General features: G+C 38.2%; 2 long non-coding RNA genes and 1 pseudogene across 2 annotated transcripts in view; 2 read left to right on the top strand and 1 right to left on the bottom strand.

The window, feature by feature from the left end:
* Positions 1-18,146, top strand: part of LOC147572562 (uncharacterized) — a 175,475-nt gene that overhangs the window by 56,724 nt on the left and 100,605 nt on the right. The gene's annotated exons all lie outside the window — the stretch shown is intronic.
* LOC147572563 (uncharacterized) overlaps positions 1-18,146 on the top strand; it is a 112,180-nt gene that overhangs the window by 46,183 nt on the left and 47,851 nt on the right. The gene's annotated exons all lie outside the window — the stretch shown is intronic.
* Positions 13,833-16,451, bottom strand: LOC112857692 (sorting and assembly machinery component 50 homolog pseudogene; annotated as a pseudogene).

Raw genomic sequence — 18,146 nt, 5'->3', positions numbered from 1 at the left:
ATGAATTTATTTGACTTTTAGAAAAGCAAGGCAGTTTTTATTGCTGATAACTATAAAGCATGTGTATTTTATTAAACCAATTGTTATTTTCCCAAATCACATGAACCTGAAATTCAGTTTCTATTTGAGAATTTTATGAATGCTTAATTTTTATAAGCTCTTAATTTTCTTTGAGCCCAATGAAATAGAGCTCTTTTATAAATTAATTTTGACAATAGAAAATACTGTTAAAGAAACACAGAAAATACTATATAATGTACATACATTCATGTACATATAGAAAAATAGAAAATACTATATAAAGATAAGATATAGTATTTCTCTGTCTTTTTCTATATAATGTACATACATTCACATACGTATAGACACAGAAATCTTACAGCTTCTATATTAAAACAATACAAAACTCATTGGAATAAATTAAGTTTACTTGCTTACATAGCTAAAATCTTTTACTGTTTTTAGAGAAGGCTTTATATTTGTCCTTGGAAGTAGAGTTTGGGCACAAGAGCTCTTTTAGTGTTTTAAAAAGTCCTCTTCCCTCTTTTTTCTTTTTTCCCTTTAGTCTTAGGTGATTGTGGGCTGTGTTTACATTTCAAAGACACCATATGCTATCTAATTTTAAGGGACTGAGAAAGACTACAAGTTTTTATTTCTAAGAGTTTTGGGGTAATTGTTATTGGGACAAAATTGTCCCGTACTTCAAAAAGGCAAATATTCTGATCTTTTATACTACCTATAAGCATTTTGAGGGGAAAAAGTGAGGTTTGGGGATTGGTAAAGATAGATGGGCTTTGATTTGTTTGTAGAGTTGCATTTCTGGTTTTGTAGAGATTTTAAGACAGAGACCATTGTTTTTCATTCTCCAGAAGAAACCGAATTACAGTCTGAATATTAAGGGACTGACCTGCTTTTTAAGTTAAAGTTTTATCAGGGACTTTCTCAAAGCCTATATTAAGCATTTTAACAAAGGCCTTCTTTCTGAGTACACGATTCAGTGCTGGCTTCTCTTAGTCCCTGAACATTAGCCTTCTGCTAATCATTTGTAGGAGGGCCTAGAAGAAATTTTGGTCATTGTTTTCTCTGTGAGAGGGGTGTTGTACATGGCTACTAATCTTTCTAATTCCTCTCTAAAGTTGGTAGAATCTTCTGAAAGAGGAGATAAAAGGGCAGTATAATTTAAAAGGTATGTTGTTCAGGAAACAAACACAAAAAAAAAAAACCTTTTTTTTTTCTTGGTGGAGGCAGGGTCTAGGATACATCTGCAAAGGACGTTGTGTAAGAATGCCTGAAACTGGCAGAGCCTGATTACAAAGCCACATAAAGTAGGAGGAAAGTGAGCCTTAATGCTAGTTTTGGGAACTTGCATTAAATTCTTTTCTAGCTTTTAGCATTTATGTTAGTGACCTGACACTTTGAACCAAGAGATTAGGCCAGAGTGCTTTCTGTAAATCATGTAAGGAAAGGAAAGTTAAAACAGGCAGATGGGGTCAGATTTTGATAAGGGGAATTTAGCTTGGAGGTGGACATTAATTTTTGCCTTAAATCTAATGTTTGTTCTTTCATCTTCTAAAGAGAGTGCCCAAGGCTAGCCGTTACACTAATAAGACAACGGGGAACTCCATACAAGGAATTTTTTTCTTTCAAACGTAGCCAATATAAAGGATCCATTATCTGGCCTCTGATAATTAAGATCTTCTTAATCTTAATAGTGACTCAAAACAATAAGCCTTTTTATGGAAATACTGGGGACGACTTTCCAGGTTTAGACCATGGATACAAGTGTCCCTGGAGAGGGCATAGATGATGCAGCCCCCATGATCCAAACGTTTACTCCCAAAAATAGTCTAAGAAGGCAAAAGCCTTTGTTCTACAGGTGGTAAGAATGGTGTAGTGAAAACAAATCTCTGGTCTCCCATGAAAACATGCCTCCGGTCTGCACCACTGATCTGTATCCCCAGGCAGGTGCTACTGGAATGGGATTTTTCCAGTGTTAACAAGCAAGAATGTTAAGAAAAAGCCCATAAGGGGTTTTTGTTATGACAACCTCCCATGACAGCTGCCATAGCTGGACAAGGAGAGTGCTTCCCATACCTGTGGATCATGGAACCCCAGTCTGTTTGGCCACCAGGGTACACTCAGGTGAGTACACCTTCTAGATGGCAGAGATGAGAGAAGATTCTCACTGGTCATAAAATCAAAAGAACATAGAACGAAACAAAAAGAAAAAAACCTTATTTGGATTTTATATAGGGGATCTACAGCAAAGTTTGTCCGAACAGATGTCAGCGTGAGGAAAACTGGGAACTCACCAGTCTGCGAGGCTGGCTTGGACAGTAGGCTTAGACGAGTTTATGTTCGCATTACGTCCTACGTAATTCCTTTTTAAGACAAATGACCCAAAAAAAGAGATGAAGGTAAACAGTGACTGTCTCTGGGAGGAAATGAATCTGTCAAACCAAGAGTGCTCTGCCAAGTTTTACAGAGTCACTAAGCTCACGAGACTAGTTCCACAAATATTTTCTCCTGCTGATCAAATTGAAAAGGGACGGAAAAAGGCCTCTCACCATTGTCACGTACATTAGACTGTGTAGGCAGAGACTGGGGGTTGGTGTGGTTAAGATTTTTACCTTCTGACAGCTATTTGTCAGATGTCTCAGGATTTCTCAGCTGTAGCAGTGTCCAGCTAGTTACCATTTGCCCCGGACTATGCTTGGGCAGCAAAAATTTTAATTTATCCTTCAAAGGTCCTTCTAACTGGCCTGAGAATTAAATTGAAGAAGTTTAATTATGTATGCACAAAAACCCAATATTAAAATAGAGGCCCCCCGCCCCCAATACATGCAGCTTTTATACAAAGAATTTGGGCTGGAGTAGATTAGTAAAAGTAACAAGGTTTTGTTACTATAGGTTTCTTCAGGTTGGAATTCCTCGTCTCTGACCACAAGGATGTCTCTCTACCTCTTGGTACAAGAAGGGTATCTTTCATATGGAAGATTTATTTACTATTTTCTGGAGACGAAGGAGGGTCAGTATGTCCTTCCTGCACTGGACCTTTCTTAATTATTTTGAATTAAAATTACTTAATATGCTATTATGGAACATTTTGGGTGGCCCTGGTCCACCCCACACTGATAAACCCAGGACCCCATCAGGCAAGCCAGGCCAAATGGGTATTGTCACCATTTTAAAAGCAGCTGCCCCAGAAAGATTTTCAGTGGGATTCCTTCATCCTAGAGGCTGCAGTAGTCACCCACACCTGGCTAATGGGTTGCCTACTGCACATGCTCCCACCATACAGGTCAGAGAAGCAAATGATCTGGACTATGTTGAGACAATCCAGGTCTCAAGAGCGGGTTCTTGGGGGGTCCATGGCATCTGCCTCATTCCAAGCCCCAGTGTAAACAAAAGTACATATTTCCCCTGAAGTCATCACTGGAGGAAACTAGACTGTCTTGCCCCAACAGGAACCAGTAATCAAGGCTCCCAGTTCTTTCTTTTTGGCCAGGCCTCACCTTGACAAAGCCATCCAGTTTCCTGCAGCTCTGCCTTCAGGCAAAATGTGCACATTTATGTAGGTTAGACCTTGGAATTGGGCAGATACTTTGTACCCCCAACAGGCCTTCCCAGCGACCTAGCCTCTCAAGAACTTGCCCTGTTCTAGTTACCTGTGTACCCTGAACGGAGCCTCTCATTCATGCTCAGTAAACACCTTGTATCTGTTGGGTAGGAGAAATTTCAATTTATCCTTCAAGGTTCTTCTAGCTGGCCCAAGAATTAAATTAGCATTGAACAGATTAATAGAGAAAACAAAACAAAACAAACAAACAAACTCTGGCCTCGGGAAGCTGAGGCCCTCCAAGCCTGTGGTGTTGGGACTGGTTCCTAGCCATGTGTGCGGCCTCCAGAATGAAGAAAGCCCACTCCCTGTAAATCTTTCTGAGGTGGCAATAGTTTTTAAACTGGCAACAGTCCCCATTTTAGGCTGGTTGCCTGTTGGCATCCTGGGTTTACTGAGACTCCAGGCTACCCTGCCAGCAAATCTGGCAAGGCAGTCCAGATTCCTTCAGCTTTACAGTTGTGTATTAGTTTGATGTGATTTCAAAGCCACTTATGACAAAGACAAAAAAAGAAAAAATGTTTTCAGGGGTTGTTTTGATAAGATGATGACATCCTTCATTCTTCTATTCTTGCCCATAAGAAGTCAGTCGCTCAGCTGCTGAAGGCCCTGCTGGGGGCTTATCATTAAAGACATATAGAGAAGCAACTAAGGCAAGGGGAAATCTGACCATAAATACTAAGAGTTTGCAAGAACTGAGAGTGTTTGGTCTGGGCAAGGCAACATTTGCTCATCTGAAATAGTTCTTGAAGAACTTGGGGCACTTAGCTCCTGCCCTGGTAAAGACCACTGTTTTACCATCAGTGGCGAAAGCCCTGCAGCATCTCTGCAAAGATCATCTTTGTCCCTCAACACCAGTGCCCTCGTTCCCTAGCAACATGCTCCAGGCAACGACACAGGACTTTTGTGCTGGCAGCTGGACTTCAGCTCCAGGTTGGTTAAACTGTCTCTCCTCAGTACCAATTCCTGTAAAGTGTCAGAGAAACAAGTCCCAAACGGAGTCCTTTGCTCCTCACATGAACAAAACAAGACTTACAGTTTCAACCTACTCCATGGATGTGACCTTTTAAAAATCAATCTCAAATTTACTGATCAGCAGTAGTGAGGTGATCTTCATGATTAAAAAAAATCCTGCTCATCCCTTCACACCTAAAAAAAAAAAAGGATGTCCTGGCCTGAAACAATTCTTATTTCTGCTAATAGCTTCATCGCCCCATGCTCCTTCCTATAAAAACTTTCCCTTTTGTATAACTTCTCAGGGCATCTCTCTACTTGCTTGATGGGATGTTGCCAGATTCATTAATCACTTAATAAGCCAAATAGATCTTCACATTTACTCACTCAAGTTTTTTTTTTTTTTTTTTCTTTTTTAACAAAAGGTATACCTTAACTAAATCTGGACTTTATCCTTTCACCTCCCCTTGCCTGGAAGAATAGTATGATTAAGAGAAGATAGAGCCAGGGGGCGCCTGGGTGGCTCAGTCGGTTAAATGGCCGACTTCGGCTCAGGTCATGATCTCACGGTCCGTGAGTTCGAGCCCCGCGTCGGGCTCTGTGCTGACAGCTCAGAGCCTGGAGCCTGTTTCGGATTCTGTGTCTCCCTCGCTCTGACCCTCCCCGTTCATGCTCTGTCTCTGTCTCAAAAATAAATAAACGTTAAAAAAAAATTAAAAAAAAAAAATAGAGCCGGGGGACATTAAGGAATTAAGACTATGTGTCTTTGTCTCAAATTCTCAGCTAAAAGTCAAAATTTGTTGCGTGTTTAAATGGACTTCCTACTTAATACTAGCTCTAGCAACCCATCACCTATAGATTACTGGAATTGTAGCTATACCGCACCAATCAATTAAGCCTATCATTAGGGATTACTTACAAAAAGGCTTAATTTGTCCCCTGTACTGGTTGCTGTAACACCCCTATCCTCCCTGTCTATAGACCACATGGGAGACGATGGAGGTTTGTATGAGACTTCAGAGAACACCAAATATGTTTTCGTAATGGTTTGTATATTTTCTCACTGGGTAGAAGCCTCTCCTTGCCACAGAACTATAGCCTTAGCAGTAGGAAAACTGTCATTAGAAAAGATTATTCTAAATTGGGGAATGCCCCCAGAACTTCATAGTGGCTGAGGAATCCATTTCACTGGACAGATCTTATAGGTCATTTGCCACATTTGGCCACTTATGCAACATTTTGAGTGTGCCCATCATCCTCAATCATCCGGCCTTGTAGAATGTACCAAGGGCATTATAAAAATTCAGTTGGCAAAACTTATGGAATCTTTCCACCTGCCATGGCCAAGAGCTCTTCCCTTGGGACTAGTGACTCTTAGATCCATTCCCTATGGGTGACATAACTCTCTCCCTTTGAAATAATATTTGGAAGAGCAATGAGAATAGATCAAGGTGTATGTGAACCCAGATTACCTGAAGGTGAGATGATGACTTTACTGTAAGGGATTAATTCAGACCCTATAAGGAAATGAAAAATTAGTAGAACAGTCTTTCTGCAGCATGCTCCAGGAGATGAAGACCTCAAACATCATGGTCTTCAACCCAGAGACATGGTTTATTGGAAAAGACACCTCCATAAAGATTCCCTCCAGCAAGATGTGGAGGATCATACCAGCTATTATTGACTAATCCTTGTGCTGCTAAATTAGAAGACATAGACTCATGGATATATGTTTCCTATTTTAAAGTCTTCAACATCTAACTGGGCTACCAACCAGAGACCTTAAACTAACCCTTTCTTGGAAAAAGAAGATGATGTCTGTGTAGACTGCTCTCCGAAGACTAAGGACCAGGCCACTATTATGTTAACAAGGTCCATCACACCAATTATCATGAGGCTTATGAGTTTATTAATATTTCTCTTCCTTCTCATCACCATTTTCAATTGGAAGAACAATGCTATAATTCATATGTCTCAATTCCTTGCTACTTCTGAAACCTTTACCTACAGGGTCCTTTACTGATAATGATGATCTCATAATGTTACCTATATACAGTTTCTCCATGGTCCCAAATATTTCCATTAGTTACTACAAAACACCGCCTCTAACACTTATTTTGTCAGGATATTCTTGCCTCAAGGAAAGCCTCCATGTTTCATGCTTATTATCCCAAATTAGAGACAACCTTGAATGTAAACTTGGTACAGCCAATGTGGAAAACAGTATGGAGGTTCCTTAAAAAGTTAAAAATGATCCCATAATCGCACTACTGGGTATTTACCCAAAGACTACAAAAACATTAATTCAAAGGGATATATGCACCCCTCTGTTTATTTCAGCATTATTTACAATAGCCAAACTATGGAGGCAGCCTGTGTCCATGGATTGATGAATGGGTAAAGAAAATTTGGTATATATACACAATGGAATTATTACTCAGCCATAAAAAAGAATGAAATCTTGCCATTTGCAATGACATGGATATAGCTAGAGAGTATAATCCTAAGTGAAATAAGTCAGAGAAAGACAAACACCATATGGTTTCACCTATAAATGGAATTTAAGAAAAAAGGGGGAAATAAAAGATAAACCAAGAAACAGATTTATCTATAAAGAACACTGATGGTTACCAGAGGGGAGGTGGTTGGGGGAATGGGTGAAATAGGTGATGAGGATTAAAGAGGACACTTGATGAACACTGAGTAATGCATAGAATTGTTGAATCACTGAACTGTACACCTGAAACTATTAAAACACTGTATGTTAACAGGAATTAAAAACTTAAAGTCCACCTCCTGCATTAATAGAACTTTCATTAGCAAAAGATGGGAACCTACTCCACTCTTTTCCTAGAATTACCTCTATACAAATTATATATCTTCTACCTGTCCAATACAATTTTTTTTCAACTATCCATCTCCATTAGGCCAAGCCCTTTGGATGTCTCCATTTGAGACATTGACCCATTATGCACCAAGCCTTCTGATACCTTTGATAACTTAGTATTACCCTTTTATGAATAATATGTTTAACCAAACCATTGGAATCCCAAGGCTGTCTAATCCTGGGCTGGTTTCTAAAATGAAAGCTTAAACAATCAAACACTATCTGGAATTCTGGGCACCCCTGAATATCTTTGCACACATATTACCACACCTTAGGCATTTGGTTGTTTAGATATTACCACACTGGGCAATGCCTTTTGGACCACCTTATTTCCCTCTGACCATTCTTAGATCCCAATTAATCTCCCATCACATGAAGATAAGGGTCTTGTTCATAATAATTATCCTGATGAAAATCTTTCTGTTTGTGAATAGCTGTGGAAATGCCCAGGGATGTGATCTTCAGGCTTTTCTGGTGATATCCATAAATATCTCTTTTGAGGTTTATATTCCCGGCTGGGGGTTGGTACCTTCTAACATAACATCATGTTACAAAATTTAACCAGAACAATTAATAGAATTACTAGCTCAATGGCCTGAGCTATTAGTTCTGAAGAAAAATCTTTAGATTCCCTAGCCCGAGTGGTTCTTGATAATAGAATAGCATTACATTACAAAGTAGGGGTTTGTGCAATAGCTAAAACCTCATGCTGTATTATTCAAATTAGCTAAATTCTTAAAGGGACATTCAAGCTAAATTCCCTCATATTTTTAACTGGCTTCTCTTGGGATTTGGGACTCTGGTGTTCAAGTCTACAAATTGTGTTATTAATTGCTGTTTTATTCTGTATATTATTCATTGTTTTGCTCAAAATAATGGTTGCTTAAAGTCTTAAAAACATTCATCAAACTTACCCACTGACAATCAACAAGTGAAACTTGAACTGACATAGCCTAAGGTCCACTTCCTTGAACCTCCTTGTTTCTCTTAAAACTCTTGCACAGCAAGCTTATTAAACATGATGAATATTGACCAACCATGAGACTCTCCCCTCCTGGAGAGTCGATAGACCTGGAGCAGGTTGTTGGTCACTCCAGCATCACAATGGGACTACAAAACCAAAGGTTTATCATTGATGCTTACTATATAGAAATACCTCAGTCAAAAGGGGGAAATGATAATGGAGAAAATAAAGCATTGCTAAGAGAGAGGGTTATTTAAAATGGATATCGGAGGACACTGAGGAAGTGGGGCTTAGGCACATCTCATGTCTCAAACCCTCAGAATTCTTGCTGAACTCCACTAAAAGTCAAAACATCTGCATATTAAAATGGGCATAAAAAAAAAATAAAATGGGCATAAATGGACTTTCCATCTAACACTTTCTAGCAATTGATCACATATAGATTAGTCTTATGGTAGCTATACCAGCACCAATCACATCTCATTCAAAATAACTTAAGTAAACTCCTTCTTTAAAAACTCTAACATCCATTATTTCTCCCCCAGAGTACACTTTTGATTTTGGTTGAATCTGTGTCTCTCAGATTGCAATCCCTAAGACCCCAACTAAATACATGTATTTTATTTTGCAACTTGCAAAACAAACTGAGTTGGATAATCAGGACATCTGGAATTTCCTTAGTTTTAACTTTTATCCAGACTAAGTCTTCAATAGGTCTCCAGAGATCCTCAGAAGTTAATATATAATCTATTTTACTCCTAAACCACCTCTTGAGTATTTTTGGTAGGGTTAGTGAGTCATATTTGCTATTGTCCTCCTGTCTTTCATAATTGTGTTCAAAATATATTTTATCAGAGAGACACTTAATACAGAATTCCAAATGGCTGTATAACATGGTAAAGCAGTATTAAGATATTTATCGTAGCCAGTGTAGCACCAAATTATAACAGCTGTCAAATTTTGTCCATTCAAAGGCTGTTTATAATTTCAATAGGATGCTATAGATGTAAATAGTATATTAAGTTTAAAATTTGTCAATCTGAAAACGGGCTTAACCAGATTTTGGTCAGTTATAAATTTAGTATAATGTATCAGCCTATATTTCAAATTTGGTGTGTAGTATGATATATATCCCAGAGCACTGACCAACATTATTTATTATTATTTTGGTTTAGATTGTAGACTACTGAATTATTTTAGTGGGGGAAGACAAAAACTCAAAGGCAGTCTTTGGCAACAGAGAGATGCCTCCAGGAATAAAGGAACTGTCAGTACCATTTCCATCCCCTCCCCCTCAGCATAAGCACAGGGCTAGGTGCACACACCAGCACACCACCAACACCTGCTACTAACTTACACCAAGCCCCAACCCCCATGCTCCTAGTCATGCTTGTTTCAGTCCCAGTGCTGTGGGCCTCATCCCTCAGTAGACTGGCATAAACTCCTGCCAACACCACATCTCCCAATCTTAGAGTTTTGCAGGTCTCCATTCTGGTGGAGACCTAGAGACAGATCTCAATTCACAAGCAGACTAGAGCACACCTAGTTAAAATTTGCCACATTCAGGCCAGGGGCCAAACATGGCCCACAACAGGAGAAGACAGCCTTTGCAGATGACTGGCCTGAAGGATAAAGTGGCCAGGACACAACAGCAGCATGCAGAATACATTCAAGACACTCTCTGAAGTGCCAGTCCCTGGGAAACAAGGGACACAACCCTGTAGGGCACTAAACAACCTCTTCTTCATAAGGCCATTACATTTAAGAACAGGACATGTAGCTGACTTTCCTAACACAGAAATAGGCACAGAAACTTAGACAAAATAAGACAGAGGAATTTGCCCTAAATGAAACAGAACAAGGCCATGGCTAGAGATCTAAGTGAAACAGATATAAGTGACATGTCTGATGGAGAATTTAAAGTAATTATCATTGGGGTGCCTGGGTGGCTCAGTTGTTTAAGAGTCCAACTCTTGGTTTTGGCTCAGGTCATGATCTCATGGTTAGGGTCAATCCCTGTGTTCAGCTCTGAGCTGACAGTGTGGAGCCTGCTTAGGATTCTCTCTCTCCCTCTCTCTTTGCCCTCCTGGTTACACACACTCTGTCTCAAAAATAAATCAACATAAAAAAATGATCATAAAGATACTCATTGGACTTGAGAAAAGAATGGAAGACATCAGTGAGACCCTTAAAACAGGGATAAGGAATAACAAAAGGCATCCAGATTGGCAAGGAGGAAGACAAACTTTCACTCTTCACAGATGACATGATACTCTATGTGGAAAATCCAAAAGACTCCACTAAAAACCTGCTAGAACTAATACATGAATTCAGCAATGTCTCAGGATATAAAAATCAATGTACAGAAATCAATTGCATTTCTGTACACCAATAATGAAGCAGCAAAAAGAGAAATCCAGGAATCGGTCCCATTTACAATTACACCAAAACCCATAAAATACCTATGAATAAGCCTAACAGGTAAAAAATCTATACACTGCAAACTATAGAAAGCTTATGAAAGAAACTGAAAAACTGAAAAAATGGAAAAACATTCTATGCTCATGGATTGGAAGAATAAATATTGTTAAAATGTCAATACTACCCAAAACAATCTACATATTCAATGCAATCCCTATCAAAATAATACCAGCATTCTTCAGAGCTAGAACAAACAATCCTAAAATTTGTATGTAACCACAAAAGACCCTGAATGGCCAAATCAATCTTGAAAAAGAAAGCCAAAACTGGAGGCATCACAATTCCAGACTCCAAGCTATCTTACAAAGCTGTAATCATCAAGACAGTATGGTACTGGCACAAGAACAGACACTCAGATCAATGGAACTTCTAGAATAGAGAACCCAGAAATGGACCCACAAACATATGGCCAACTAATCTTTGACAAAGCAGGAAGGAATTTCCAATGGAGAAAAGATAGTCTCTTTAGCGAACGGTGCTGGGAAAACTGGACAGCAACATACAGAAGAATGAACCTGAATCACTTTCTTACATGATACACAAACTCAAAATGGATGAAAGACCTAAACATAAGAGAGGAAGCCAAAATCTCAGAGGATAAAACTGGCAACAATCTCTTTGACCTTAGCTGCAGCAACTTCTTACTTGACATGTCTCCCGAGATAAGAGAAACAAAAGCAAAAATGAACTATTGGGACCTCATCAAGATAAACTTCTGCATGGCAAAGGAAACAATCAGCAAAACTAAAAGGCAAGTGACAGAATGGGAAAAGATATTTGTAAATGACATATCAGATAAAGGTTTAGTATCCAAAATCTATAAAGAACTTATCAAACTCAACACCTAAAATACAAATAATCCAGTGAAGAAATAGGCAGAAGACATGAATAGACACACTTTTCCAAAGAAGACATCCAGATGGCTAACAGACACATGAAAAAATGCTCAACATCATTCACCATCAGGGAAATGCAAATTAAAGCCACACTGAGATACCATCTCACACATGTCAGAATGGCTAAAATTAACAACTCAGGCAATAACATATATTTGCAGGAATGCGGAGAAAGAGGAACTCTTTTGCACTGCTGGTGGGAATTCAAGCTGGTGCAGCCACTCTGGAAAACAGTATGGAGGTTCCTAAAAAAATTGAAAATAGAACTATCCTATGACCCAGCAATTGCACTACTAGGTAATTATCCAAAGGATACGGAGTGCGGATTTGAAGGGGCATATATAACCCAATGTTTATAGCAGTGCTATCAACAACAGCCAAAGTATGGAAAAAACCCAAATGTCCACTGATGAACGGATAAAGATATATGCATAAGATGTATATACAGAATGCAATATTACTCAGTGATCAAACAGAATGAAATCTTGCCATTTGCAACTACGCGGATGGAACTAGAGTGTATTATGCTAAGCAAAATAAGCCAGAGAAAGACAAATATCATATTTCATTCATATGTGGAATTTAAAATATGAAACAGATGAACATAAGGGAAGGGAAGCAAAAATAATATAAAAACAGAGGGAGGATTGCTGTTGGGGTATTGGGTGGAGGGAAGGGCTAAAGGGATGAGGGGCAATAAGGAGGACACTTGTTGGGATCAGCACTGGGTTTTATAGGTAGTGATGAATCACTAAATTCTGTTCCGGAAATTATTACACTGTATGTTAACTAACTTGGATTTAAATTAAAAAAAAATAGAGATAAAGTTTCAATAAAAATGAGAAACATGCTCAATGGAATGAACAACAGCCTAGAAGAAGCAGAGGAACAAATTAATGACCTAAAATACAGAGTGATGGAAAGTAATCAAGCTGAACAAAAGAGGAAAAAAAGAACTATGCAAAACAAGAATAGACATAGGGAATTCAGTGACTCCATCAAATATAATAACATTTGTATTATAGGGATCTCAGAAGAAGCAGCAAGAGAAAAGGGGGAAGAAAATATATTTAAAGAAGTAATAGCTGAAAACTTCCTTCATCTGGGGAAGGAAACAGATATCCAGATCCAGGAGGCACAGAGAACCCCCAACAAAATCAAAAGCAGATCCGCACCAAGACATATTGTAATTATAGTGGCAAAATATAGTGATAAAAAAAATAAAAGCAGCAAGACTAAGGAAGACCGTTGCATACAAGGAAAATTCCATAAGGCTATCAGTGAATTTTTCAGCAGAAACTTTGCAAGCTAGAAGAGAGTGGCATGATATATTCAACATGCCAAATAGGAAAAACCTGCAGCCAAGAAAACTATCCAGCAAGGCTATCATTCGGAATAGGGGAGATAAAGAATTTCTCAGAAAAACAAAACCCAAAGGAGTTCATGACCACTAAACCAGTCCTGCAAGAGATATTAAAGAGGACTGTTTTGGTGTTTTCTTCAAAGTGACAATGTTAAAGTAGGAAACACAAAAGTAGAAAAATGAATATTTCTGTAAAAAATCAGCTAAGGAACTCACAAAATAAAAAGATGTAAATCATGGCATCATAGACATAATATTTGGGGAGGAGAGGAGTAAAGAATGGTTCCAAACTTAAATGACCATCAAATTATAGACTGCTATATGCATAAGATGTTATATACAAACCTAATGGCAGCCAAAAATAACCTCTGATATGCAAAGAATAAATAGAAAGAAATCCAAATATATCACTGAACAAGCAAACTGTGAAAGAAAGAAAGGATGAAAGAAAAACTTCAGAAACAATCACAAAACAAGGGATAAAATGGCAATAAATACATATCAATAGTTAATTTTTGTTTTGTCTTTAACATTTATTGACATGCTTTACCATAAGGACTGCAAAGAATGACTCAGATGTGTTTACTTAGAAAGTGTGTGGCACTGAGTGACTCACTGCTGCCCAAGTTCCAGAGCTCTTCCTGTAGGGTGTAAAGGACACGTGTCAGCTACAGGAACCTTATCCCGGCTTCTAATTAGATGCCATCACATATCCTGTCACCCTTCTGCATATCCATGGGGGCACAGTAATTAAGTGCCAGCCAAGTTGTTGCCAAGCCTGGGGACAATCCTGGCACCATGACACTAGCAAATGCACTCAGCCAGCTTATGAATATGAGTCTTGGGACCCTCCCTATAGTTGAGGTGGCAGAGGTTCCCACATCGAGAAAGAAGTGTAGTCTGTAGTTCTCTGAAACCATGCTGGCCTGGCTGGAAAAATAATGGGGTATACAGGTGTAGGTTGCTGGCCTAGTATGCTTCTCCACTCCGTATTCTCCTTCACTCTGACCCAGTGCTGTGCATGCTGAACCCACATACACTTGTCAGTCTTCCAAGGTAAAACGTGTCAGCAATACTTGGTGGTTTATCGCCAATGGGCACCAACATCCCACCCCAAAGAGATTCTGAAAAAACTGAATCGAATATGAGTTGTTTATTCAACTGAAGCTTGAAATCTTCTTTTATGAAGCTTATGTCCCCTGTGGTGTAGCCTGCCAGTTCCTGGTGAACTTTCAGCAAAGTACCTCCTCTTGGCAAGATGGAGGAGTTCCAACAGTTGATGACCATTGCTTCATGACTTCAGTGAATGTCCACTTTCCTTCCTGACAGTAAAGGGTGCCATCCTCCTGAAGCAGCCCAGCTCTCACCACATGCCCTCCCACTTGATGGTGTGACTGGTCTTCCATTAATCTTCCATTAATCTCCTTAATCTGGCTTATTTCAAAGGTAATGTCTAGTGCATTTAGAAGTGCATCATCACTTTGTCATATATTAATCAAAACATTCGCTTGCCTAAATATTCCTAGGTGAAGCAATTTTTCACAGGCTTTGTGAGATTTCCACATCACCTCAATATGGTTTTTACCTTAAGAAGGTCTCCAATTTCACATGTGATGACATCATCTTTAGTTCTTCCAAGTCTATCAAAATGAAGGTGTTAAACAACCACATCTTTATTTTCAAGGATTTCCTGTTTAGCTTCAGGTTCAGCTTCAACAAGTTCAGCTTATCTCCTACTGCTCCAAATCAGGTCCATTAGCTGGAAGAGGCTCCCATCTCCAGGCATGTATTGTCCCTATGACTTCCACTGGCTACCACCTTGCAAAGCTGCCTGGGCCTGACCATGGCTCAGCTGGTGAGAGCAGAGGGCAGGTCCACTGTGGTGGAGCTACTAGTCAATGCAACACTCACAAGCCCTTAGACACGGTGCACTCTATCAATCATTACTTTCAATGTAAATGGGCTAAACACTCCAAAGACAGGGTGACAGGTGGATAAAAAAAAGAAAGAGACCCAACTATATGCTGCCTATAGAAAACTCATTTTAGACCTAAAGACCCCTGCATACCGAAAGTGGGGGGATCGAGAGACATTTATCATGCAAATGATGTCAAAAGAAAGCTGAAGTAGTAATACTTAGATAAGTAGATTTTATATGCTTTTTTAAAATTTTATTTTTATTTTTTTTTTTGTTTGTTTAAAGAGAGCGCATGAACGGGGGAGAGGGGCAGAAAAAGAGAGAAGATCTTAAGCAGGCTCCATGCTCAGCATATATAAAAAACACACAGTGAACATCATACTCAATGGGGGAAAAATGGAAAACTTGCCCCTTAAGGTCAGGAACAAGACAAGGATGTCTACTTTCATCACTTTTATTCAACATAGTACTGGGTGTCCTAGCCACAGTAATAATTTTAAAGGAAATAAAAGGCGGATGCAAGGAAGAATTCAAACTTCACTATTTGCAAATAACCTAATACTAGATATAGAAAGTCCAAAAGACTTCACAAAAGAACTACTATAACTGATAAATGAATTTTGTAAAGTTGCAGGATACAAAATCAAAGTGCAGAAATCTGTTGCATTACTATGCAATAATGAAGAATAGAAATTAAGAAAAAAATTCCATTTACAATTGCACCAAAAATAATAGAATAGGAATAAATCTAACCAAAGAGGTAAAAGACCTGTACTCTGAAAAAATATAAAACATTGATGAAAGAAATTGAAGATGACACAAAGAAATGGAAAACCATCCCATGCTCATGGATTGGAAGAACAAATACTGTTGAAATGTCTATACTATCCAAAGCAATCTACAGATTTAATGCAATCTCTATCAAAATACTAAAAGCATTGTTCACAGAACTAGAACAAATGATCCTAAAATTTACATGGAACCACAGAGACCCCAAATAGCCAAAGCAATTTTGAAAAAGAAAGCTGGAAGTATCACAATTTCATACTTCAAGTTATATTGCAAAGCTATAGTGATCAAACCAGTATGATACTGGCACAAAAATAGATCCATAGATCGATAGAACAAGAAAGAAAACCCAGAAATAAACCCACAATTGTATGATCAGTTGGTCTTCAAAAATGCAGGAAAGAATATGGAATGGTAAAAAGACAGTCTCCTTAGCAAATGATGTTAGGGAAACTGGACCATTTTCTTATACCATACCACAAAAACAAACTCAAAATGGATTAAAGACCTAAATGTGAGACCTGAAACCATAAAAATACTAGGAGAGAGCACAGGCGACAATGTCTTTGATGCTGGCCATGGCGACATTTTTCTAGCTATGTCTCTTGAGGCAAGAGACATAAAAGCAAAAATAAACTATTCACTACATCAAAATAAGCTTCTACACAGTACAGGAAACAATAAAATTAAAGGGCAACCTACTGAAAAGGAGAAGATATTTGCAAATGACACATCTAATAAAGGGTTAGTATCCAAAATATATAAAGAATTTATATAACTCAATACCCAAAAAACAATCCAATAAAAACTGGGCAGAAGGAATGAACAGGCATTTCTCCAAAGAAGACATTCAGAAGGCCAACAGACAAATGAAAAGATGCTCAACATCACTCATCATCAGGAAAATGCAAAATCAAAACTACATTGAGATGTCACCTCACACCTGTTAGAATGGCTAAAATAAAACACACAGCAAGTGCTGGCAAAGATGTGGAAAAAAAGAAACACTCTTGCACTGTTGATGGTAATGCAAACTGGTCTAGCCAATGTGGAAAACTGTATGGATTTTCGTCAAAAATAGAACTATCCTACGATCCAATAATCACACTACTGAGTATTTACCTAAAGAATATGAAAACACTAATTCAAGGAGACATATGTTTATAGCAGCGTTATTTACAATCGCCAAACTATGGAAGCAGCCCAAGTATCTATTGACTGATGAATTGATAAAGACAATGTGGTGTGTGTGTGTGTGTGTGTGTGTGTGTGTGTGTGTGTGTGTGTACACACAGTGGGATATTATTTAGTCTTAAAAAAAAATGAAATTTTTGCCATTTGCAATGACATGGATGGAGCTAGACAGTATAATGCTAAACGAAATAAGCCAGAGAAAGACAAATACCATATGATTTCACTCATATGTGGAATTTAAGAAACAAAACAAAGGGGTGAAAAAGAGGCAAGCCAAGAAACATACTCTTAACTGTTGAGAACAGAGGTTGGTGTGGGGGATGGGTGAAATAAGTGATGGGGATTAAGGAGTGCACTTGTCATGATGAGCAATGGTGATGTATGGATTTGGTTGACTGACTATATTGTACACCTGAAACTAATATAACACCGTATATTAACTATACCGGAATTAAAATTAAAAAAAAAAATAAAATTCACGTGGAAGAGTAGAGAGCCAAAAATAGCCAAAACCATTATATAGCTTTATAATACATGCTAGGGAACGTCTCCTCACTTTGTACATACCTCGGTCAGTGGTAAACTGTCTTACTAGAATTAACTTTGAAGAAGAATCACAATAAGCAGTGTTATGCAGCAACAGAGACCCAGTCACAGATCCACACAAACATAGAACCTGGAAATATGAAGGTTGTATTCCACACAAGGGAAAAAGCATAGATTCTCTGATAATGAGTGTAACTGACATGTAAAAAGATTTGGACTCTGATCTTTTTGATCTTTTGAAAAAGGTTTTTACAAAGCCTGTATCTGACAGCTTATATCTTATTATAGTGTTCACTGTTGCACGGAAGTTTATTTTCATTATTAAATTTAATATAAAAAAACTATCTTATTTCAAGGTAGGGAAGGATTTCTAAAATAAGGCACAAGAAACACCAAAAAAAAAAAAAAAAGAATAAAACAAAAGAAAGAAAGAAACAGCAACTAAGGAAAACACAAAACTAAAACAAATGATAATATGGGATGAATCAGAGTCAATGAAGAGAGCTTTACTAGACTAAAAAAAAAAAAAAAAAAA

Source organism: Puma concolor, chromosome E4, assembly GCF_028749965.1.
Source record: "Puma concolor isolate L17-30 chromosome E4, mPumCon1.1.hap2, whole genome shotgun sequence".
Classification (NCBI taxonomy): domain Eukaryota; kingdom Metazoa; phylum Chordata; class Mammalia; order Carnivora; family Felidae; genus Puma; species Puma concolor.
The sequence above is the reverse complement of the archived record's forward strand: the minus strand, read 5'-3'. Positions and strand labels throughout refer to the sequence as shown.